This window comes from Triturus cristatus, chromosome 7 (genome assembly GCF_964204655.1).
Source record: "Triturus cristatus chromosome 7, aTriCri1.1, whole genome shotgun sequence".
NCBI lineage: Eukaryota > Metazoa > Chordata > Amphibia > Caudata > Salamandridae > Triturus > Triturus cristatus.
In genome coordinates, this window is record NC_140590.1 from 41,685,822 (window position 1) to 41,710,748 (window position 24,927).

At 45.4% G+C, this 24,927-nt stretch overlaps 1 protein-coding gene across 1 annotated transcript in view; it reads right to left on the minus strand.

Annotated features, from left to right (window-relative positions):
• Window positions 1–24,927, minus strand: part of TMEM145 (transmembrane protein 145) — a 325,900-nt gene that overhangs the window by 300,428 nt on the left and 545 nt on the right. The window lies entirely within an intron of this gene.

Sequence of the window (24,927 nt, forward strand, 5' to 3'; positions counted from 1 at the left end):
GAATGTTTACCTAAACTACTAGACAGGAATGCATCGGATGAGGAGCGGAGCAGATAATCTTGAAGGTGAAATACAGTTTTTGGCAGGCAACAGGCTGGATCAGGCACCGTTAGCCGCGCAGGGAGTAGGACAAAGTTCAGAAATACAGATGCAGGTTCGGACTGGAGCTGTCAGAGGCAGAGGGCAGGAAAAGGCTTGATGGCAGAATTCAGGGCCTACTCGCCTGAATCTGTAAAATGTGGAAAGTGAACCACATAAAGTCGGTGGCCTTTCATACTTAGGAATGGAATATCTGACCCATTCATGGCGGATCTGAAAGAGGACATGTTGACGGTGGACGCACATGTATTTGCGTCTTCATAACTGGAACTGGAGGGAACATACATGTACTTATAGCATGCACATGGAGCCGTTGGGGTCTACGATAGGGGACATAACTGATCACAGAATTCATATTTCCTCATTCCCTCCTTGTCCCCTACGGACCCTCAGGAGATATCGATCTTCATTAATCCATCGATCTGTTCATATAGCATCATTTGTTCTTCTTTCTTCTTCCGGGATCTTGAACGAAAACTTGGATGCGGGATACACGATGTGGCACACAGACCACAAATCGCTGGCCCACATTGTAGACATAAGCAGCAACTGAATAGTATGAGAAAACCAATACCTAGGAAGGATAGGATCCTCCATCCCCAGGCTGACAACACGCTCCAGAACCAACCGGACCAAGTCCAGGTGCCTGGACTCTGGTGTATCTGGCTTATAATCTTATGAAGGCGAGTTATGGCTTTATATACTGACGGCGAGTTTTCTGGTATGAAAACACAGCAACTTGATCCGATGACCCTACAAGCTCCGCCCCTATCGGCCAGGATGACGTCAAGGACAAGACGATTTTGAAGCACAACAATCCGCATAGCAGACTGCTCTTCTGTTAAATTGCCTAAGGCGGAAGTAGTCTCGTTCACTACTGCTTCAAGGGTTCTAGTTAATCTACGTATCAGCTTACTATTAGTGACTGTACCTATATAGGGAAAGAAACCTTTATTGAAATCTGTGTATTGCTCCCATGCCGTTTCAGTGTAATCGACAATCGGGAGATCTCTCTGCTGTCTATTGTGTACTAAATGGGTATTTCTGTGATAATCAGGAGGGGCTAGGAAAACAGGTGGCAGAAGGAATGCTATGTAACAGGTACCATCCCAATCTAGAGGTAGACGTATATATGCGGTCTGGCCACATATGAAGTAGGAATGACGGGAAGCTCTAAATGTAGACTTGCCTTGATCACTGAATTTTATTACAATGGTGCATTTACTATGGCCCATGTGTATGGAACCATTCTTTCTTACACATAATTCCCCTTTCACTGGGAATACTGACATAGCGGGCAAGATTGGCGTAGCTTCGGATTCAACATTCAGAATCAGGAGGTTAAGTGTAAAATTACCTAATCCATATACTTCATTTTCTAGATCAGTTCCAGTTCTTTTGGGAAGTCCCTCCTTGTTAGGGTAGCAGACTTTAAGCAAAACTAGGTTCAGGTTTCCCCATACCCAGTTGTCTTGATAAACTACAGGATTTGAATCTAGGGAATTAATCAAACTAAACCATGCTCCACAGGAGCCATTGTGTGTGAACGGATACGGAAAGAGGGGCAAAACTCCCTTATAGTTCTGATAGGGAGGGAGTCGGCCACATATCCAACAATTTGTAGCATTGCTGGTCTGATGGGAATGATGTAACATACTAATGAAAGTGTTGTTGCGCAGCGCAAATCTATAGGACAACTCATGCGGAGGTAATTCGCTAAAAGAATGTTCAGCAGTAACATTGTAAGCATGCTTAGAAATAGGGTAATACATATGTAACAATACACTAGAAATGATGATCAGAAAACTTAGAAAAAACAAAATTAATAATGTAACTGTGCAGTGACTACGAAGCGATTTACAGTACGCATGTTTTTTAAGCTTTATCTGTCTATTTCTCTCTCTATTTCGGTCTAGAGGATACATGTCAGAGACAAAATTCAACCGATTCACCTTGGAGAGGACTTAAACAATCAAATTGTCTGACTTGCTAGACCTTAATTTCAGTTTATAGAGTTCATTTTTTGTCGGTTCAACCAAGGGGAGCTTTGAGTCTGTCTGTGAGGGAATGCAGGGCTGAGTGTTCACATTGGACGGTAGTCCATAAAATTTCTTGATATGACTTGAGTGCAACCACCCTTTACGTCCTTCAACCTTCACGGCTGTCCTTGTTGTCAGCAAGACGAGTTTGGGCGATTTCCACCTGGGCTCCAACTGGGTCTTCCGGTCGAAGTTCCTCACAAGGACCAGATCACCTGGAACCACGTCATGGGGCTTCACCTCAGTGTTATCGGGAAAAGCTGCAGCTACCTGTGAACGACAAGATTGTAGTGCAGACATCAAGGAAACCAGGTAATCTGTCAGCATATTACAGTCAACATCAGTGATTTTACGAGGTATAGGCGTCCCCCACATATTTGGTGGTCTACCGAAGATCACCTCGTACGGGGATAGCCCTGTTCGAGAATGTGCTACCATTCTCATGTAAAAGAGCGCAACCGGTAAGGCTACTATCCAATCGACACCTTTTTCTCTACATATTTTGGACAATCTAATTTTCAGAGTTTGATTATGACGTTCCACAAGACCTGCTGCCTCGGGATGCGAACACAGTGGAATTTCCATTGGTAACCTAACAGAAGTGAAACGTGTTTCATTAGTTCGGATGAGAATGGCTGGCCGTTATCTGAGTATACAACACGTGGTAAACCGAATCGTGGGAAGAATTCTCGAACTAGCTGTTTGGCAGTAGTCGGGGCAGTGTAATCTGAAACCGGGTAGGCTTCTGTCCAACGGGAAAGAGCACAGACAACTACGAGAACATATTTGAACCCTCGACATCGTTCCATCTGGATATAATCCATCTGGAGGACTTCAAAAGCATGATCGGGAGGTTGAAATCCACCCTGCTCTACGGGGATGCTTTTACCTGGATTATACTGACAACATATCATACAGGTACGTACTTTCTGTTTGGCTGCTGCTCGCAAGTGTTTGTTGAACCAAATGTGTTGAATGCTGTCTAGCATAGCTTTTTCTCCTAGGTGCGCTGGACTATGTATTGTGTTAATGATGACTTGAACCATGGAGTCGGGAAGAAACCATATAGATTTTTCCTTCGTCATCCATCCTTGATCCGTTTGGATCCCTCCTAATTCAGTCCATTTCTTTATTTCTTCTGGTGTAGCATGCGTCTGTATGTCAATTACATCAAGGGCGGGATCCTTAACTGTCATGCAATGTGTTGGTGTCGAAACTATTGTCTTTGTCGTGTCAGTTGTATGAGTCTGGTTCTGAGCAGTCTGTTTGGCTGTTCTGTCAGCTAGGTCATTTCCCTGAGAAATGATATCGGTAACTTTTGTATGAGCTTTGCATTTCATAATCGATATTGCAGTAGGTAGATGAATCGTGTCTAATAGAGCTTGAATGAGGGGTCCGTGTTGGATGTGGGCACCGTGAGAAGTTAAATAACCTCTCTCTTGCCACAGCACGCCGAAGTCATGGACGACTCCGAATGCATAACGTGAATCTGTGTATATGTTGACTTTCTTATTTTTGGCTTGAATACAGGCTTGTGTCAGAGCGATGAGCTCTGCTGCTTGAGCTGACAAAGTGTTAATACAATTTGTTTCAATGACTTCAGTGTCTGTTGTGACTGCGTAAGCGGCCACTAACTCTCCTGTACTTGTTCTCATACATGAACCATCTACATACAATGTCAGGTCTGGATCTGATAAAGGGATGTCTGTCAAGTCTTGTCTGGGTTTCGTCGTGATGGTAATGACTTCAATACAATCATGTGCTAATGGATCTGTTCCATTTACGGGCAAAAGTGTGGCAGGATTTAACGTATTACAACGTCTGATTTCTATATGTGGCTGAAACAATGTAATTCATAACCGGTGAGTCTTGCTATAGTCAAGTGTTGTGTTTGTGTGCGGTTCAAGAGAACCTCTACTGCGTGTGGTACTTGTACTGTCAATTGATGTCCTAACACTATGGCATCGCTTTGTCTGATTGCTAAAGCTGTTGCTGCCACTGATTTCAGGCACGCAGGAAGAGCCTGAGCTACTGGATCTAATGTACTAGAGAAATAAGCACATGGTTTGTGTGATCCTGCTTGTTCCTGAGTGAGTACTGACAAGGCAGTACCTTCGCGTTCTGTAACAAAGAGTGTAAAAGGCTTACTGTAACATGGTGTTGCTAAAACAGGTGCTTGGCATAAAGCTTTCTTTAAGCTTTCAAAGGCATGTGTATGTTCTTGAGTCCAAGGGAGGACAGTCGATGTGGCTGCCTCCTGTGTTGTCAACTGGATGAGTGGTTTTGCTAGAAATGCATATTGAGGGATCCACTGCCTACAGTATGAAGTGAGACCTATAAAAGCCCGCACCTCCTTTTGTGTCTTGGGTGGTGGCATGTTAGCGATTAACTGGATGCGATCAGGTGTAAGCTGTCATCCCTCCTTGGACAGCGAGCGCCCAAGGTAAACAACTTGCTGGACACAGAATTGCAGCTTAGAAGGGGACACCTTGTGCCCCTTGTCGGCCAGAAATCTTAAAACCGTCAGTGACGCTTTTTCACATTCAGGTTCGCTTCGGGCGGTGATCAGCAGATCATCGACATATTGAAGCAAGGCAGTGTTAACTGGCATGTGGATACTGTCAAGTTCTCGTTTCAGTGCTTGGCTATAGATGCTGGGGCTTTCTGTGAATCCTTGAGGAGCGCGTGTGAATTTAAAACTTCGTCCATTTAAACTGAATCCGAACAAATATTGACTTTCCGGATCTATTGGGACGCTAAAGAAAGCATTCTTGAGATCAATTACAGTGAAGAACGTTGCTTCTGAGTCAATAGCTGTTAGTAATGAAGAGATATCTGGGACCACAGGGTATTGTGGTACAATACATTTATTTAATTCGCGCAGATCAATAACTAATCGATATACTGGTGATGCTTTTGGATCCGTTCTTTTAAGAATCGGAATTATCGGGGAATTACATACATTGGAGTCGGTTTCTACAACCACTCCTTGTGCAATGAGCAAAGCCACAACAGCATCTGGTGGTAACTTGTATTGTCGCGTTCGTGGTAGTATTACTCCTGTTTTTAGTGTGACTCGATATGGTGTAATGTTCATGCAACCAACATCAGTCGGGCCTTGTGCCCATAAATGTGTAGGTAAATTCTGCAGCCGGTGATCCATGTCTCTAGACACGTAGTGACCTTTGAAGTCACGTAAAAATAATCGTACTCCATCCGGAGAACAACATATTATAGCTCCTAGAGCTTTCAATGTTTTTATACCTAACAAGTTTTCTGGACATGATTTAGTAAGCAATAAATCTGTAGTACGTGTTAATGGACCAACCGTAAGTGGAAGAGGTTGCGTTACTTCATTAATGATAGGCTTTCCTGAGAATCCAAGGGAAATATTCTGTGAGCCTGAGAGGGGTGCCCCTGGAACTTCACTGCGTCGTATAGTTGTTCTGCTTGCCCCTGTATCAAGTAAAAACTTTCTGTCTTCCCCTAATAGTTCACTATGTACATAAGGTCCCTCTTGATCTACAGGAACCTCGATAAGGGGTAAGCCAACTTCCCTCTCTAGGCTATTTCATGTGTATCGCTGGTAATCGGGATAGTCATTTTGTGCATACTGGTACATCTGTTGCGTTGTTGCTTGTGTGGCAGCAATAGGCTGCGCTTGTGGTGGTGCTACGGTGCTACGGTCTGTTGCCTGTTGCGAAGCTGGCTGTTGCGGAGCCGGCCTACATTGTGCATGCTGAGGGATTTGTTGTTGATTCTGATCCTGTCTGGGTGGACGTGGTCTTTCCTGTGTTCTACCCGTGGCGATATTATGTTTCAAGACTGGACAATCGTGTATATAATGACCTTGTTGTTTACAATAGTTGCATGTCCCTTTCGTCGGACCTGCGGAATCACCTTTTTTATGACCATCAGCTGGAACTGACTGGGCAACAAGCATTTTCATTTTCGTATCTTTCATACGTCTTTGTTCATGTTCTTGTTCTTCTCTAATTCTATTGTGGTGATATTGTAACATCTGTAACATCTGTGACGGGGTGTTACCTTGCCAGGTACTCTCAAATTTCAATACTCTATTCTTAACTTGCGGCAGGGAATTTTCAACTAATTTTGTCACAAATAGATGTGGATATGACTCGCTACTTGCTTTTATGCCACTATTGATACCAAAACATTTTTCAAATCGGGAATAGAAATCACTAGTGTCTTCATCTTGCTTTTGTTTACAGGCTGAGATTGCACCCCAGTCCTCCTTTTTCGTAGTTAATAAACGTGGCAGTACCTGTACTAGTAATCCTGGTAGTGCTGTAGTCTTTTCCCCAAGCCCTGATCCTGCAGCTCGGGCCTTTTCTTCGTTTTCTAATGCTGTCCAGTCTATCTTTTGGTCTCCCACCTCCCATTCCTTTTCTTTGAGTTTCTCGTAAACACCGGCAGGCATTAACACTTTCAATATTTTCATGATGTCGGGGTAGGTATACTCTCCCATGAGTAACATGTCTTTTATCTCACGGTGGAAACCTGCTGGATCCTTGTCATGGCTGGGTACTACTTTCTTCATTTCTAATAATTCAATTTTAGTTATAGGCGTGTACACAAACACGCGTGTAAAGTTATTATCTTCACCTCTGATTGGGTGTACTTCGCGTAACGGATTCTGTCTATCTATGTGATATATTTTTCTTCCCACAGTGGGAATTGGAACGTGTTCTGGGCATGCGAAAACTATATACTGGTTTCGAAATTCTAGAATTTCTTTAATCAAATCAATACCTGACCCTCTCCATTTATTCGTGAGTAATTCTGCCAATATGTCAGGTAAGGGTCCAGGATCGGAGTGTTGGCTTTTATATAATATAAGGAGGTGTTGTATCATGTATATACTAGCTAAACGCTGTTCGTATGGGGCAAGATTCAGAAACGTGTGTGCTAGTGCATCATCACTGTATTTGCTGGGACTGTCAGCCCATTGTACTGCTGACCTGGCTAATTCTTGTTCATCCATGGAATCGAGCATATGGTACCCCCTTCGATCTCGGAGTAATTTATCAGCGGCTTGGAATAGGTGTTCAGGGGACCTTGTATTTAACATAGGGGTTTGAGAATGTCTGTTACATTCTGGACGTATCGGACGTATCGGATCATTAAAGCCTCTAGTATTATTATGGGGTCTTCCTCTACCTACGTAAGCTATCGTATCTAATTGTTCTGATTCTTGCTCCTCCTCTCCCTCTGATTCAATTCTGTCTGCTTCTCGTCTTTCTTTATGTATTCGTTCTACTTCCCTGCGGAACTTTCGATACATGGCGATTATACATGCCTGTCTATCATGTTTCTCGTCTGATATGTTCTGACCCCATTTGGCAAGTTTTTGCATGGTATCATGATCTGCCTCAGGCCTGTCTTGGTTCCTGATCACGCAGTTTATGAAAAAACGTAGTAGTTGTCTTTGTACATCCACTTTCTGGTATTTCATAGCTTCGTTAATACTTTCTGGGCCTCGCCCTGTTTGGACAAAGTGATATATATTGTCTAGGTGTTCAACCATTCCTGGTATCGTCATTAAATACAATGTAGCTCGTCGTATACGTAGTGATGATAGTAGCAATCTGTCCTGTTTACCTGGCACTGGATCGTATCTACAATCCACAAGATGTTCTTTAAACATGTCGGATGTCGCTAGTTGGGGTGTACGTTGGAGTGCTAAATCTCTAAGGGTCTGTTTATTTCGCGGCGGGGTGGCAAACATGTCTGTCGTACCTCCTGTAGCACCATCTGAGGTGCTGGGCAAGAAAGGATTCGTTGGACGTAAGATAGAAATTGTAGATGCGGGAAAAACAGTAGAAACGGACGGACCTGTGGGAATGGGCGTAGGAGTTTGTTGTTGCGGGGATACAGACGGATGATCTTGACGTTGAACACCATCGTCATGCGGTGTGTGTGGTGTGGCATTAGCATATTCGGGAGCTACGTCATCTAAATAGGAGGAAAGGAAAACATCTTTTGCTGTTTTGGGATGTGCTTTTATCGGGAGCAATGGAGGTGGCAAGTCTTTTGGTATTTCCGGGGTAGCCTTAAGTAACCCTTCGGCCAGAAGAGGATACATACCATTCATAAGGGTATGTCTTTGTCTATCTACTTGTTCTGATTTTACTTTGGTACCTTCCTCAATTAATAAATTTTCTCGGGTTTTATTCGAATTCTCCCTACCTTTCTCTTCTTGTCTGAGCGCTTTTTCTGTACGTCTATATGATTCTTTACGCCATAATTCAATGGCATCTTTCTGTGACTGTCTGGCTTTCTTTTTCCATAATTCTTCTTCTACTCTCATGATGCAATCTGCATCCCAGGTCCCCGCTGCGGGCCACCTCTGACTTTCTGGCAACTCTTTGGTGTAGTCCACCCATAAATCAAGAAATAACACGGCATCTAGGCCATGTTTATGATACATAAAGTATCCTGGAGTGTCCCTAGGTGGAATGGGAACAGCTTCTTCGAGTACCCCTTTTCTGGTTTTGATCTGTCTTAGTTTTGAAAAGAGCGGCATTTTTAGACCTTATTATTTGAACACACTTAATACAATAAATACAATAATGAACAATCATTCACACCACAATATGTAGAACGTATTAAAACAGTTAACATTTAACAGTTAATGAACGATGATAATTAATAGAAAACTAGTTACTGACATAATACTGATACTAGATAATACTGAATTATATGCAAGACATACTAGATATACTGCTAAACAGTACAGATACACTGCTGAAACAGTGCAGACCGGATTTGTGTACCCAAACCCGTCTTGACCGGCACAACCTATGTGCACGTCTAACTGCCTCCCCGGCAACGGTACTCACCGGGTAGCACGGAACGGAAGGCCTCGGAACTGAACTGAAACTGGACCGGACCGGACTGGACTCGACTCGACTCGGAACTTCGGAACCTGGTGGGCCTCTGTATACCTCGGATCTTGCTCTCTCAGCTAGGCTCTGGTCGGGATACTTCGCACTTCTCACCGCCTCGTCTGGGTGTTGATCGCAGCCTCAGTCGCCCCCGCTTGGCCGGAGGGAGATACAGGAAATCCTGCAGGTACGCGTTTTTGTCCGTTCAGCTGTGGCAGGAGACCGGGCCTGCAACGCACCTCCGGCGCGTGAGATGAGAAAGTGTCCCTGTTCGGGCGCCAATTTATGTGGTAAATATTTCATTACCGGTACTATTTTTTATGCGGTAAAGTCTAGTAAGAATAACTCAGTAAATATAAGAGGCAGAATCCGTGGTATTAGAGGTTCTGAAAGGCTTTATTCCCCTACAAAGGAATTACAGTTCGAACTGTAGGCTTCAAATTCCATCACCACGAAGGTTCAGGAAGGGAAGGCAATACATTATTGACAAGTAATGATATTTATATGAAAAGTATTACATTAAGACAGATGCAGGAGGCGTAACAGCTGATAATACAGATAGTGATACACATACGTAATGAAAAAAGGCGTAAACATAGGCGTAACTAAATACGTCATTAAACATGATGTCACAAGTGGGTGGATCCATAAGAGAATCCTGCAATGTCAGCAGAAAATACTTGGCAGAGATGCGTGCGCAGCCGCATGACGTGTGATTGACGTGCAACTAGAGGGTGAAGGGGACTTGACATTTAGCTCTACATGTGGAGACAGAAGTCTGAGGGGTCATGTCAACCTAATCCCAAATCATATCTAATATCTTATGTTTAAAGAACTGTATTATCCAAAAGGAAAGGTCTCTCGGACGGAATCTATTCTATACTGACTGTTAGTGCGTGTACAAGCGTCTAAATGTCTACATGAGATGCTAGGGGGCAGGAAACTTCCATGGTAACAGGGGCTATGAATTACTTGCATGAGGACAGTGAGGCCTGGCCCTTTGCACGGTAGCTGGAAGAATGTTTACCTAAACTACTAGACAGGAATGCATCGGATGAGGAGCGGAGCAGATAATCTTGAAGGTGAAATACAGTTTTTGGCAGGCAACAGGCTGGATCAGGCACCGTTAGCCGCGCAGGGAGTAGGACAAAGTTCAGAAATACAGATGCAGGTTCGGACTGGAGCTGTCAGAGGCAGAGGGCAGGAAAAGGCTTGATGGCAGAATTCAGGGCCTACTCGCCTGAATCTGTAAAATGTGGAAAGTGAACCACATAAAGTCGGTGGCCTTTCATACTTAGGAATGGAATATCTGACCCATTCATGGCGGATCTGAAAGAGGACATGTTGACGGTGGACGCACATGTATTTGCGTCTTCATAACTGGAACTGGAGGGAACATACATGTACTTATAGCATGCACATGGAGCCGTTGGGGTCTACGATAGGGGACATAACTGATCACAGAATTCATATTTCCTCATGCTCTTCAAGGACACTTGTCTTGAACAAGGTGTAATAACAGCCTGCTCTTGAAGGCCTACTGGCTTTAACACAGCATAATACCAGTCTGCTCTTCAAGGACACCTGTCTCTAAAAAGGTGTAATAACAGCCTGCTCTTCAAGGCCTACTGGCTTTAACACAGCATAATACCAGTCTGCTCTTCAAGGACACCTGTCTTTAACAAGGTGTAATAACAGCCTGCTCTTCAAGGCCTACTGGCTTTTACAAAGCGTAATAACAGTCTGCTATTTAAGGACACTTGTCTTGAATAAGGTGTAATTACAGCCTGCTCTTCAAGGCCTACTGGCTTTAACACAGCAAAATAACAGCCTGCTCTTCAAGGACACATGTCTTTAAAAAGGTGTAATAAAAGCCTGCTCTTCAAGGCCTACTGGCTTTAACAAGGTGTAATAATAGCCTGCTCTTCAAGGACACCTGGCTTGAACAAGGTATCATAACAATCATCATCAATATACTTTATTCAATTTTACTAATAAAATCATAAAAGACATAAAATATCGTAACAGTTTACACACGAATTGTCACAGCCAAAGTCATCCATATTTTAACACTCCCGATAGAAAACATACAAGACAAAAGCAGACACACAGAAATGTAAAAGCTGTCAAAACAATAAAGCGGGCCTGTCTTGAGAAAAATTCATTGACTTTAAAATTGGAAATAGAAACTTATATTGCAGATTAATATATTTTGGACAGAACATAGTGACATGTGAAGTATCATTAATCGTTGTATAATCACAATTACACGAGACAGGTCCAGGTACGAGAAACAACGGTGACTAGAAGGAATAAGGCGAGGAAATAGGTTCAACCTGCAATAGGTCGACAGACGACGTTGATGGCGTGTGATGTTCCAGGTTAGATATGGTTCTAGGTTACTGCCAATTTGTACTGAAATAGCATGCCGCATACACTGTTTTGTTAATGCTAAATCCTCACGCTCTGACGCCCACTTTTCCCCGAGTGATATCACTGCCTTTTTGCCCACAGAACGTGTTAGCGCTGAGGGATTATCAAACAGATCAGACCTCCCCAAGGCCCGCAGGTTACCGGCCACATACGCCAGTTACAGGATCGGAAAGGGTTTTTCCAACTTTAAACAGTCTTGCAAAATTAATCTGCAAAAACTAAGTTCCTCCTTTAACCAAATCAGGTTCCAAAGCTTTAAAGGGCCAAGAGTGTAATAACAGTCTGTTCTTCAATGCCTACTGGCTTTAACGCAGTGCAATAACAGCCTGCTCTTCAAGGAGAACCGACTTTAACAAGGAGTAATAACAGTCTATTCTTCAATGCCTACTGGCTTTGAAGCAGTGCAATAACAGCGTGCTCTTCAAGGAGAACCGGCTTTAACAAGGTGTAATAATAGTCTATTCTTCAATGCCTACTGGCTTTAATGCAGTGTAATAACAGCCTGCTCATCAAGGAGAACAGGCTTTAACAAGGTGTAATAACAGTCTGTTCTTCAATGCATACTGGCTTTCACGAAGTGCAATAAAAGTCTGCCGTTCAAGGGGAACCGTCTTTAACAAGGCGTAATAACAGTCTATTCTTCAATGCGTCCTGGCTTTAACGCAGTGTAATAACAACCTGCCCTTAAAGGAGAACCGGCTTTAACAAGGCAATTTATCAGACTATTCTTCAATGAGTACTGGCTTTAACACAGTGCAGTAACAGCCTGCTCTTCAAGGAGAGCCGGCATTAACAAGGTGTAATAACAGTCTATTCTGCAATGCCTATTGGCTTTGAAGAAGTGCAATAATAGCCTGCTCTTCAAGTAGAACCGGCTTTAACAAGGTGTAATAACGGTCTATTCTTCAACGAGTACTGGCTTTAACTCAGTGCAATAACATCCTGCTCTTCAAGGAGAACTGGCTTTAACAAGGCGCAATAACAGTCTATTCTTCAATGCGTACTGGCTTTAATGCAGTGCAATAACAGCCTGCCCTTCAAGGAGAACCGGCTGAGAACCGGCTTTAACAAGGTGTAATAACAGTCTGTTCTTCAATGAGTACTGGCTTTAACACAGTGTAATAACAGAGTGCTCCTCAAGGAGAACCGGCTTTAACAAGGTGTAATAACAGTCTGTTCTTCAATGAGTACTGGCTTTAACACAGTGCAATAACAGCCCGCTCCTCAAGGAGAAACGGCTTTAACAAGGTGTAATAACAGTCTATTCTTCAATGAGTACTGGCTTTAACACAATGTAATAACAGCCCGCTCCTCAGGGAGAACCTGCTTTAACAAGGTGTAATAACAGTCTATTCTTCAATGCCTACTGGCTTTAACGCAGTGCAATAACAGCCCGCTCATCAAGGAGAACCTGCTTTAACAAGGTGTAATGACAGTCTATTCTTCAATGCCTACTGGCTTTAACGCAGTGCAATAACAGCCTGCTCTTCAAGGAGAACCGGCTTTAACAAGGTGTAATAACAGTCTATTCTTCAATCCCTGCCGGCTTTGAAGCAGTGCAATAACAGCCTGCTCTTCAAGGAGAACCGGCTTTAACAAGGTGTAATAACAGTCTATTCTTCAATGCCTACCGGCTTTAGCGCAGTGCAATAACAGCCCGCTCATCAAGGCGAACCTGCTTTAACAAGGTGTAATAACAGTCTATTCTTCAATGCCTACTGGCTTTAACGCAGTGCAATAACAGCCTGCAGCTCAAGGAGAACCGGCTTTAACAAGGTGTAATAACAGTGTATTCTTCAATGAGTACTGGCTTTAACACAATGTAATAACAGCCCGCTCCTCAAGGAGAACCGGCTTTAACAAGGTGTAATAACAGTCTATTCTTCAATGAATACTGGCTTTAACACAGTGTAATAACAGCCTGCTCATCAAGGAGAACCTGCTTTAACAAGGTGTAGAAACAGTCTATTCTTCAATGCCTACTGGCATTAACGCAGTGCAATAACAGCCTCCCGCTCAAGGAGAACCGGCTTTAACAAGGTGTAATAACAGTCTATTCTTCAATGCCTACTGGCTTTAACGCAGTGCAATAACAGCCTGCCGCTCAAGGAGAACCGGCTTTAACAAGGTGTAATAACAGTGTAATAACAGCCTGCTCATCAAGGAGAACCTGCTTTAACAAGGTGTAATAACAGTCTATTCTTCAATACCTACTGGCTTTAACGCAGTGCAATAACAGCCTGCCGCTCAAGGAGAACCGGCTTTAACAAGGTGTAATAACAGTCTATTCTTCAATGCCTACTGGCTTTAACGCAGTGCAATAACAGCCTGCCGCTCAAAAAGAACCGGCTTTAACAAGGCATAATAACAGTCTATTATTCAATGCCTACTGGCTTTAACGCAGTGCAATAACAGCCTGCTTTTCAAGGAGAACCAGCTTTCACAAGGTGTAATTACGGTCTATTCTTCAATGCCTACTGGCTTTAACGCAGTGCAATAACAGCCTGCTCTTCAAGGAGAACCGGCTTTAACAAGGTGTAATAACAGTCTATTCTTCAACGCCTACTGGCTTTGAAGCAGTGCAATAACAGCGTGCTCTTCGAGGAGAACCGGCTTTAACAAGGTGTAATAATAGTCTATTCTTCAATGCCTACTGGCTTTAACGCAGTGTAATAACAGCCTGCTCTTCAAAGAGAACAGGCTTTAACAAGGTGTAATAACAGTCTGTTCTTCAATGCCTACTGGCTTAAACGCAGTGCAATAAAAGTCTGCCCTTCAAGGGGAACCGGCTTTAACAAGACGTAATAACAGTCTATTCTTCAATGCGTACTGGCTTTAACGCAGTGCAATAACAGCCTGCCCTTTAAGGAGAACCGGCTGAGAACCGGCTTTAACAAGGTGTAATAACAGTCTGTTCTTCAATGAGTACTGGCTTTAACACAGTGTAATAACAGAGTGCTCATCAAGGAGAACCGGCTTTAACAAGGTGTAATAACAGTCTGTTCTTCAATGAGTACTGGCTTTAACAAGGCGTAATAACAGTCTATTCTTCAATGCGTACTGGCTTTAACGCAGTGCAATAACAGCCTGCCCTTTAAGGAGAACCGGCTGAGAACCGGCTTTAACAAGGTGTAATAACAATCTATTCTTCAATGCCTACCAGCTTTAACACAGTGCAGTAACAGCCTGCTCTTCAAGGAGAACCGGCTTTAACAAGGCGTAAAAACAGTCTATTCTTCAGTGAGTACTGGCTTTAACACAGTGCAATAACAGCCCGCTCCTCAAGGAGAACCGGCTTTCACAAGGTGTAATAACAGTCTATTCTTCAATGAGTACTGGCTTTAACACAATGTAATAACAGCCCGCTCCTCGAGGAGAACCTGCTTTAACAAGGTGTAATAACAGTCTATTCTTCAATGCCTACTGGCTTTAGCGCAGCGCAATAACAGCCCACTCATCAAGGAGAACCTGCTTTAACAAGGTGTAATAACAATCTATTCTTCAATGCCTACCGGCTTTAACACAGTGCAATGACAGCCTGCTCTTCAAGGAGAACCGGCTTTAACAAGGCGTAATAACAATCTATTCTTCAATGAGTACTGGCTTTAACGCAGTGCAATAACAGCCTGCCGCTCAAGGAGAACCGGCTTTAACAAGGTGTAATAACAGTCTATTCTTCAATGAGTACTGGCTTTAACACAGTGCGATAACAGCCCGCTCCTCAAGGAGAACCGGCTTTAACAAGGCGTAATAACAGTCTATTCTGCAATGAGTACTGGTTTTAACGCAGTGCAATAATAGCCTGCCGCTCAAGGAGAACAGGCTTTAACAAGGTGTAATAACAGTCTGTTCTTCAATGCCTACTGGCTTTAACGCAGTGCAATAAAAGTCTGCCCTTCAAGGGGAACCGACTTTAACAAGGCGTAATAACAGTCTATTCTTCAATGCGTCCTGGCTTTAACGCAGTGTAATAACAACCTGCCCTTAAAGGAGAACCGGCTTGAACAAGGCAATTTATCAGATTATTCTTCAATGAGTACTGGCTTTAACACAGTGTAATAACAGCCCGCTCCTCAAGGAGAACCGGCTTTAACAAGGTGTAATAACAGTCTATTCCTCAATGAATACTGGCTTTAACACAGTGTAATAACGGCCTGCTCATCAAGGAGAACCTGCTTTAACAAGGTGTAATAACAGTCTATTCTTCAATGCCTACTGGCTTTAACGCAGTGCAATAACAGCCTGTCGCTCAAGGAGAACCGGCTTTAACAAGGTGTAATAACAGTCTATTCTTCAATGCCTACTGGCTTTAACGCAGTGCAATAACAGCCTGCCGCTCAAGGAGAACTGGCTTTAACAAGGTGTAATAACATTCTATTTTTCAATGAGTACTGGCTTTAACACAGTGTAATAACAGCCTGCTCATCAAGGAGAACCTGCTTTAACAAGGTGTAGTAACAATCTATTCTTAAATACCTACTGGCTTTAACGCAGTGCAATAACAGCCTGCCGCTCAAGGAGAACCGGCTTTAACAAGGTGTAATAACAGTCTATTCTTCAATGCCTACTGGCTTTAGCGCAGTGCAATAACAGCCTGCCGCTCAAAAAGAACCGGCTTTAACAAGGCATAATAACAGTCTATTATTTAATGCCTAGTGGCTTTAACGCAGTGCAATAACAGCCTGCTTTTCAAGGAGAACCAGCTTTCACAAGGTGTAATTACGGTCTATTCTTCAATGCCTACTGGCTTTAACGCAGTGCAATAACAGCCTGCTCTTCAAGGAGAACCGGGTTTAACAAGGTGTAATAACAGTCTATTCTTCAACGCCTACTGGCTTTGAAGCAGTGTAATAACAGCCTGCTCTTCAAGGAGAACAGGCTTTAACATGGTGTAATAACAGTCTGTTGTTCAATGCCTCCTGTCGTTAACGCAGTGCAATAAAAGTCTGCCCTTCAAGGGGAACCGGCTTTAACAAGGCGTAATAACAGTCTATTCTTCAATGCCTACTGGCTTTAGCGCAGTGCAATAACAGCCTGCCGCTCAAAAAGAACCGGCTTTAACAAGGCATAATAACAGTCTATTATTTAATGCCTACTGGCTTTAACGCAGTGTATTAACAACCTGCCCTGAAAGGAGAACCGGCTTTAACAAGGCAATTTATCAGACTATTCTTCAATGAGTACTGGCTTTAACACAGTGCAATAACAGCCTGCTCTTCAAGGAGAGCCGGCATTAATAAGGTGTAATAACAGTCTATTCTTCAATGCCTATTGGCTTTGAAGCAGTGCAATAATAGCCTGCTCTTCAAGTAGAACCGGCTTTAACAAGGTGTAATAACGGTCTATTCTTCAACGAATACTGGCTTTAACGCAGTGCAATAACATCCTGCTCTTCAAGGAGAACTGGCTTTAACAAGGCGTAATAACAGTCTATTCTTCAATGCGTACTGGCGTTAACGCAGTGCAATAGCAGCCTGCCCTTCAAGGAGAACCGGCTTAAACAAGGTGTAATAACAGTCTGTTCTTCAATGAGTACTGGCTTTAACACAGTGTAATAACAGAGTGCTCATCAAGGAGAACCGGCTTTAACAAGGTGTAATAACAGTCTGTTCTTCAATGAGTACTGGCTTTAACATAGTGCAATAACAGCCCGCTCCTCAAGGAGAACCGGCTTTAACAAGGTGGAATAACAGTCTTTTCTTCAATGAGTACTGGCTTTAACACAATGTAATAACAGCCCGCTCCTCAAGGAGAACCTGCTTTAACAAGGTGTAATAACAGTCTATTCTTCAATGCCTACTGGTTTTAACGCAGCGCAATAACAGCCCGCTCATCAAGGAGAACCTGCTTTAACAAGGTGTAATAACAATCTATTCTTCAATGCCTACCAGCTTTAACACAGTGCAGTAACAGCCTGCTCTTCAAGGAGAACCGGCTTTAACAAGGCGTAAAAACAGTCTATTCTTCAGTGAGTACTGGCTTTAACGCAGTGCAATAACAGCCTGCCGCTCAAGGAGAACCGGCTTTAACAAGGTGTAATAACAGTCTATTCTTCAATGAGTACTGGCTTTAACACAGTGCGATAACAGCCCGCTCCTCAAGGAGAACCGGCTTTAACAAGGCGTAATAACAGTCTATTCTTCAATGAGTACTGGCTTTAACACAGTGCAATAATAGCCTGCCGCTCAAGGAGAACAGGCTTTAACAAGGTGTAATAACAGTCTGTTCTTCAATGCCTACTGGCTTTAACGCAGTGCAATAAAAGTCTGCCCTTAAAGGAGAACCGGCTTGAACAAGGCAATTTATCAGACTATTCTTCAATGAGTGCTGGCTTTAACACAGTGCAATAACAACCTGCTCTTCAAGGAGAGCCGGCATTAACAATGTGTAATAACAGTCTATTCTGCAATGCCTATTGGCTTTGAAGCAGTGCAATAATAGCCTGCTCTTCAAGTAGAACCGGCTTTAACAAGGTGTAATAATGGTCTATTCTTCAACGAATACTGGCTTTAACGCAGTGCAATAACATCCTGCTCTTCAAGGAGAACTGGCTTTAACAAGGCGTAATAACAGTCTATTCTTCAATGCGTACTGGCTTTAACACAGTGTAATAACAGAGTGCTCCTCAAGGAGAACCGGATTTAACAAGGTGGAATAACAGTCTGTTCTTCAATGAGTACTGGCTTTAATACAGTGCAATAACAGCCCGCTCCTCACGGAGAACCGGCTTTAACAAGGTGTAATAACATTCTTTCCTTCAATGAGTACTGGCTTTAACACAACGTAACAACAGCCCGCTCCTCAAGGAGAACCTGCTTTATCAAGGTGTAATAACAGTCTATTCTTCAATGCATACTTGCTTTAACGCAGCGCAATAACAGCCCGCTCATCAAGGAGAACCTGCTTTAACAAGGTGTAATAACAGTCTATTCTTTAATGCCTACCGGCTTTAACGCAGTGCAATAACAGCCTGCTCTTCAAGGAGAACCTGCTTTAACAAGGTGTAATAACAGTCTATTCTTCAATGCCTACCGGCTTTGAAGCGGTGCAATAACAGCCTGCTCTTCAAGGAGAACCGGCTTTAAGAAGGTGTAATAACAGTCTATTCTTCAATGCCTACCGGCTTTAACGCAGTGCAATTACAGCCCGCTCATCAAGGAGAACCTACTTTAACAAGGTGTAATGACAGTCTATTCTTCAATGCCTACTGGCTTTAACGCAGTGCAATAACAGCCTGCCGCTCAAGGAGAACCGGCTTTAACAAGGAGTAATAACAGTCTATTCTTCAATGAGTACTGGCTTTAACGTAGTGCAATAACAGCCTGCTCTTCAAGGAGAACCGGCTTTAACAAGGTGTAATAACAGTCTATTCTTCAATGCCTACCGGCTTTAACGCAGTGCAATAACAGCCTGCTCTTCAAGGAGAACCGGCTTTAACAAGGTGTAATAACAGTCTATTCTTCAATGCCTACCGGCTTTGAAGCAGTGCAATAACAGCCTGCTCTTCAAGGAGATCCGGCTTTAAGAAGGTGTAATAATAGTCTATTCTTCAATGCCTGCCGGCTTTAACGCAGTGCAATAACAGCCCGCTCATCAAGGAGAATCTGCTTTAACAAGGTGTAATAACAGTCTATTCTTCAATGCGTCCTGGCTTTAACGCAGTGCAATAACAGCCTGCTCTTCAAGGAGAACCGGCTTTAACAAGGTGTAATAACAGTCTATTCTTCAATGAGTACTGGCTTCAACACAGTGCAATAACAGCCTGCCGCTCAAGGAGAACCGGCTTTAACAAGGTGTAATAACAGTCTATTCTTCAATGCCTACTGGCTTTAACGCAGTGCAATAACAGCCTGCCGCTCAAGGAGAACCGGCTTTAACAAGGTGTAATAACAGTCTATTCTTCAATGAGTACTGGCTTTAACAAAGTGTAATAACAGCCTGCTCATCAAGGAGAACCTGCTTTAACAAGGTGTAATAACAGTCTATTCTTCAATGCCTACTGGCTTTAACGCAGTGCAATAACAGCCTGCCGCTCAAGGAGAACCGGCTTTAACAAGGTGTAATAACAGTCTATTCTTCAATGCGTCCTGGCTTTAACGCAGTGCAATAACAGCCTGCTCTTCAAGGAGAACCGGCTTTAACAAGGTGTAATAACAGTCTATTCTTCAATGAGTACTGGCTTCAACACAGTGCAATAACAGCCTGCCGCTCAAGGAGAACCGGCTTTAACAAGGAGTAATAACAGTCTATTCTTCAATGCCTACTGGCTTTAACGCAGTGCAATAACAGCCTGCCGCTCAAGGAGAACCGGCTTTAACAAGGTGTAATAAAAGTCTATTCTTCAATGCCTACTGGCTTTAACGCAGTGCAATAACAGCCTGCCGCTCAAGGAGAACCGGCTTTAACAAGGTGTAATAACAGTCTATTCTTCAATGAGTACTGGCTTTAACGCAGTGCAATAACAGCCTGCCGCTCAAGGAGAACCGGCTTTAACAAGGAGTAATAACAGTCTATTCTTCAATGCGTCCTGGCTTTAACGCAGTGCAATAACAGCCTGCTCTTCAAGGAGAACCGGCTTTAACAAGGTGTAATAACAGTCTATTCTTCAATGAGTACTGGCTTCAACACAGTGCAATAACAGCCTGCCGCTCAAGGAGAACCGGCTTTAACAAGGAGTAATAACAGTCTATTCTTCAATGCCTACTGGCTTTAACGCAGTGCAATAACAGCCTGCCGCTCAAGGAGAACCGGCTTTAACAAGGTGTAATAAAAGTCTATTCTTCAATGCCTACTGGCTTTAACGCAGTGCAATAACAGCCTGCCGCTCAAGGAGAACCGGCTTTAACAAGGTGTAATAACAGTCTATTCTTCAATGAGTACTGGCTTTAACGCAGTGCAATAACAGCCTGCCGCTCAAGGAGAACCGGCTTTAACAAGGAGTAATAACAGTCTATTCTTCAATGCCTACTGGCTTTAACGCAGTGCAATAACAGCACTTCAATGAGCACAGTGTGATAACAGCCCACCCTTAAAGGCCTGCTCTGTTGATAACAGGCGTTGCAAAAGGCAATCTTCATGTAAACAGTCAAAACATTATAAATATGTACAAAATGACAACAAAACAAGCTCTAACAAGGATTTTAACAGGAAGCCAGCTACCCCCAGGGTCGGTCAGAGGTGTTAACCAACACCAAAGCCTTTACCTACTGTGGTAATCTGTTAGATTCCAGGTAACAAAGTATCGGTCCTCAGGCTGTGATACTGTGAGATCCCACCCTCCTTTAAAGGACTATTGGCTTTAACAATTGCTTTCACATTCCCGGCTCAGGGTGCTGCCGGTGTTATAACATTTCATAATTCACAGGTCACCTCTGTGGCCCTCACACAGCCGTTCACGATGAACCAATGAAGATTGCAGCCTTCACACCAGCGCGTCACCGCATTGGCTGAGGCCCGGTGCGTCGGGCACACGTTTCCCCGCAAGCTATGTACGTAACATTGCACACGTCCCAGATGACAGTCCCCTGTGGGGTGACTGGGGTCACTCCTTACAGAGCCGGGTCTCCTGACTGCAGGCGCCCACCACTCGGACACCCCATCTCAAGGTGCAAAGAGTGAGCTAGAGGGTCTCTCTTTCGCGAGGAAAATACCCCCATCACTCACCTCTCTGGTGCTGATTCGCCCCGTCACTCACCTCCCTGGTGCATATACCCCCGTCACTCACCTCCCTGGTGCATATACCCCCCGTCACTCACCTCCCTGGTGCATATACCCCCGTCACTCACCTCTCTGGTCCATCTACCCGGTCACTCACGTCCCTGGTGCATATACCCCCTAGTCACTCACCTCTCTAGTGCATATACCCCCTAGTCACTCACCTCCCTGGTGCATATACCCCCGTCACTCACATCTCTGGTGCATATACCCCCATCACTTACCTCCCTGGTGCATATATCCCCGTCACTCACCTCCCTGGTGCATATACCCCCTCATCACTCACCTTCCTGATGCATATACCCCGTCACTCACGTCCCTGGTGCATATACCCCCGTCACTCACCTCCCTGGTGCATATACCCCCCGTCACTCACCTCTCTGGTGCTGATTCCCCCCCCCCCGCCACTCACCTCCCTGGTGCATATACAACTGCCACTCACCTCCCTGGTGCATATATCCCCGTCACTCACCTTCCTGGTGCATATACCCCCGTCACTCACCTCTCTTGTGCATATACTCTCGTCACTCACCACTCTGGTGCATATATCCCCGTCACTCACCACTCTGGTGCATATACAACTACCACTCACCTCCCTGGTGCATATACAACTACCACTCACATCCCTGGTGCATATATCCCCGGCATATACTCCCGTCACTCACGTCCCTGGTGCATATATCCCCGTCACTCGCCTTCCTGGTGCATATAACCCCGTCCCTTAATTCCCTGGAGCTGATCCCCTGACCACCTCCCACCCCGACGTCCCTCACTTCCCTGGTGCTGATCCTCCCCCTCCCCCCGTCACTCACTTCCCTGGTGCATAAACCCTCTGTCATTCACCTCTATGGTGCATATACCCCCCTTCAATCACCTCCCTGGTGCGTATACCCCTGTTACTCCCCTCTCTGGTTCATACCCCCTTCACCTCCCAGGTCTATATCCCCCCTCTTCAATCACCTCCCTGGTGCTGATTCTCCCGTTACTCACCCCACTGGTGCATATATATCTCCGTCACACACATCTCTGGTGCATATACCCCTGATGCGTATACCCCCGTCACTCACCTCCCTGATGCGTATACCCCCGTCACTCACCTCTCTGGTGCGTATACCCCCATCACTCACCTTCCTGATGCATATACCCCCGTCACTCACCACTCTGGGGCATATACCCCTGTCACTCCCCTCTCTGGTACATACACCCTTCATCTCCCAGGTCTATATACCCCCTCGTCACCACACCTCCCTGGTGCATATACCCCCCCTTCACTCACCTCCCTGGTGCTGATTCCCCCGTCACTCACCTCTCTGGTGCGTATACCCCCATCACTCACCTCCCTGGTGCATATACCCCCGTCCCTTAATTCCCTGGAGCTGATCCCCCGACCACCCCCACCCCAATGTCCCTCACTTCCCTGGTGCTGATCCTCCCCATCCCCCGTCACTCACTTCCCTGGTGCATAAACCCTCTGTCATTCACCTCTATGGTGCATATACCCCCCTTCAATCACCTCCCTGGTGCGTATACCCCTGTCACTCCCCTCTCTGGTTCATACCCCCTTCACCTTCCAGGTCTATATACCCCCTCTTCAATCACCTCCCTGGTGCATATACCCCCCTTCAATATGCATATACTCTCGTCACTCACCTCCCTGGTGCATATACCCCCTCATCACTCACCTCCCTGGTGCATATACCCCCGTCACTCACCTCCCTGGTGCTGATTCCCCCGTCACTCACCTCTCTGGTGCGTATACCCCCATCACTCACCTCCCTGGTGCATATACCCCCTCATCACTCACCTTCCTGATGCATATACCCCCCGTCACTCACCTCTCTGGACCATATACCCCTGTCACTCCCCTCTCTGGTACATACCCCCTTCATCTCCCAGGTCTATATACCCCCTCGTCACCTCACCTCCCTGGTGCATATACCCCCTCTTCAATCACCTCCCTGGTGCATATACCCACTTCACTCACCTCCCTGGTGCTGATTCCCCCGTCACTCACCTTTCTGGTGCGTATACCCCCATCACTCACCTCCCTGATGCATATACCCCCGTCACTCACCTCTCTGGTGTGTATACCCCCATCACTCACCTTCCTGATGCATATACCCCCCGTCACTCACCTCTCTGGTGCGTATACCCCAGTCACTCCCCTCTCTGGTTCATACCCCCTTCACCTCCCAGGTCTATATACCCCCTTGTCACTCACCTCCCTGGTGCATATACCCCCCTCTCTCACCTCCCTTGTGCATATACCCCCGTCTCTGACATCCCAGGGGCAGATGTCCCTCCCATATCACTCACCTCCCTAGTGCTGATGACACCGTTACTCACCCCACTGGTGCATATATATCCCCGTCACTCACCTCCCTGGTGCATATACCCCCCTCTCTCACCTCCCTTGTGCATATACCCCTGTCTCTGACATCCCAGGGGCAGATGTCCCTCCCATATCACTCACCTCCCTAGTGCTGATGACACCGTTACTCACCCCACTGGTGCATATATATCCCCGTCACTCACCTCCCTGGTGCATATACCCCCGTCATTCACCTCTCTGGTCCATCTACCCGGTCACTCACCTCCCTGGTACATATACCCCCGTCACTCACCACTCTTGTGCATATACCCCCTCATCACTCACCTCCCTGGTGCATATACCCCCTCATCACTCACCTCCCTGGTGCATATACCCCCTCATCACTCACCTTCCTGAAGCATACACCCCCTCGTCACTCACCTCCCTGGTGCATATACCCACTCACTTACCTCCCTTGTGCATATACCCCCGTCTCTGACTTCCCTTGGGGCAGATGTCCCTCCCACCTCCCACGTCACTCACCTCCCTAGTGCTGATGACCCCGTTACTCACCCCACTGGTGCATATACCCCCTAGTCACTCACCTCACTGGTGCATATACCCCCGTCACTCACATCTCTGGTGCATATACCCCTGTCACTCACCTCCCTGATGCATATACCCCTCGTCACTCACCTCTCTTGTGCATATACCCCCGTCACTCACCTCCCTGGTGCATATACCCCCCGTCACTCACCTCCCTGGTGCATATACCCCCGTCACTGACCTCTCTGGTCCATCTACCCGGTCACTCACCTCCCTGGTGCATATAACACCCGTCACTCACCTCTCTTGTGCATATACCCCCGTCACTCACCTCCCTGGTGCATATACCTTCGTCACTCACCTCCCTGGTACATATACCCCCTTATCACTCACCTCCCTGGTGCATATACCCCCGTTAATCACCTCCCTGGTGCATATACCCCCCGTCACTCACCTCTCTGGTCCATCTACCCGGTCACTCACCTCCCTGGTGCATATACCCCCGTCACTCACCACTCTGGTGCATATACTCTCGTCACTCACCTCCCTGGTGCATATACCCCCTCATCACTCACCTCCCTGGTGCATATACCCCCGTCACTCACCTCCCTGGTGCATATACCCCCCGTCACTCACCTCTCTGGTCCATCTACCCGGTCACTCACCTCCCTGGTGCATATACCCCCGTCACTCACCACTCTGGTGCATATACTCTCGTCACTCACCTCCCTGGTGCATATACCCCCTCATCACTCACCTCCCTGGTGCATATACCCCCGTCACTCACCTCCCTGGTGCATATACCCCCCGTCACTCACCTCTCTGGTCCATCTACCCGGTCACTCACCTCCCTGGTGCATATACCCCCGTCACTCAC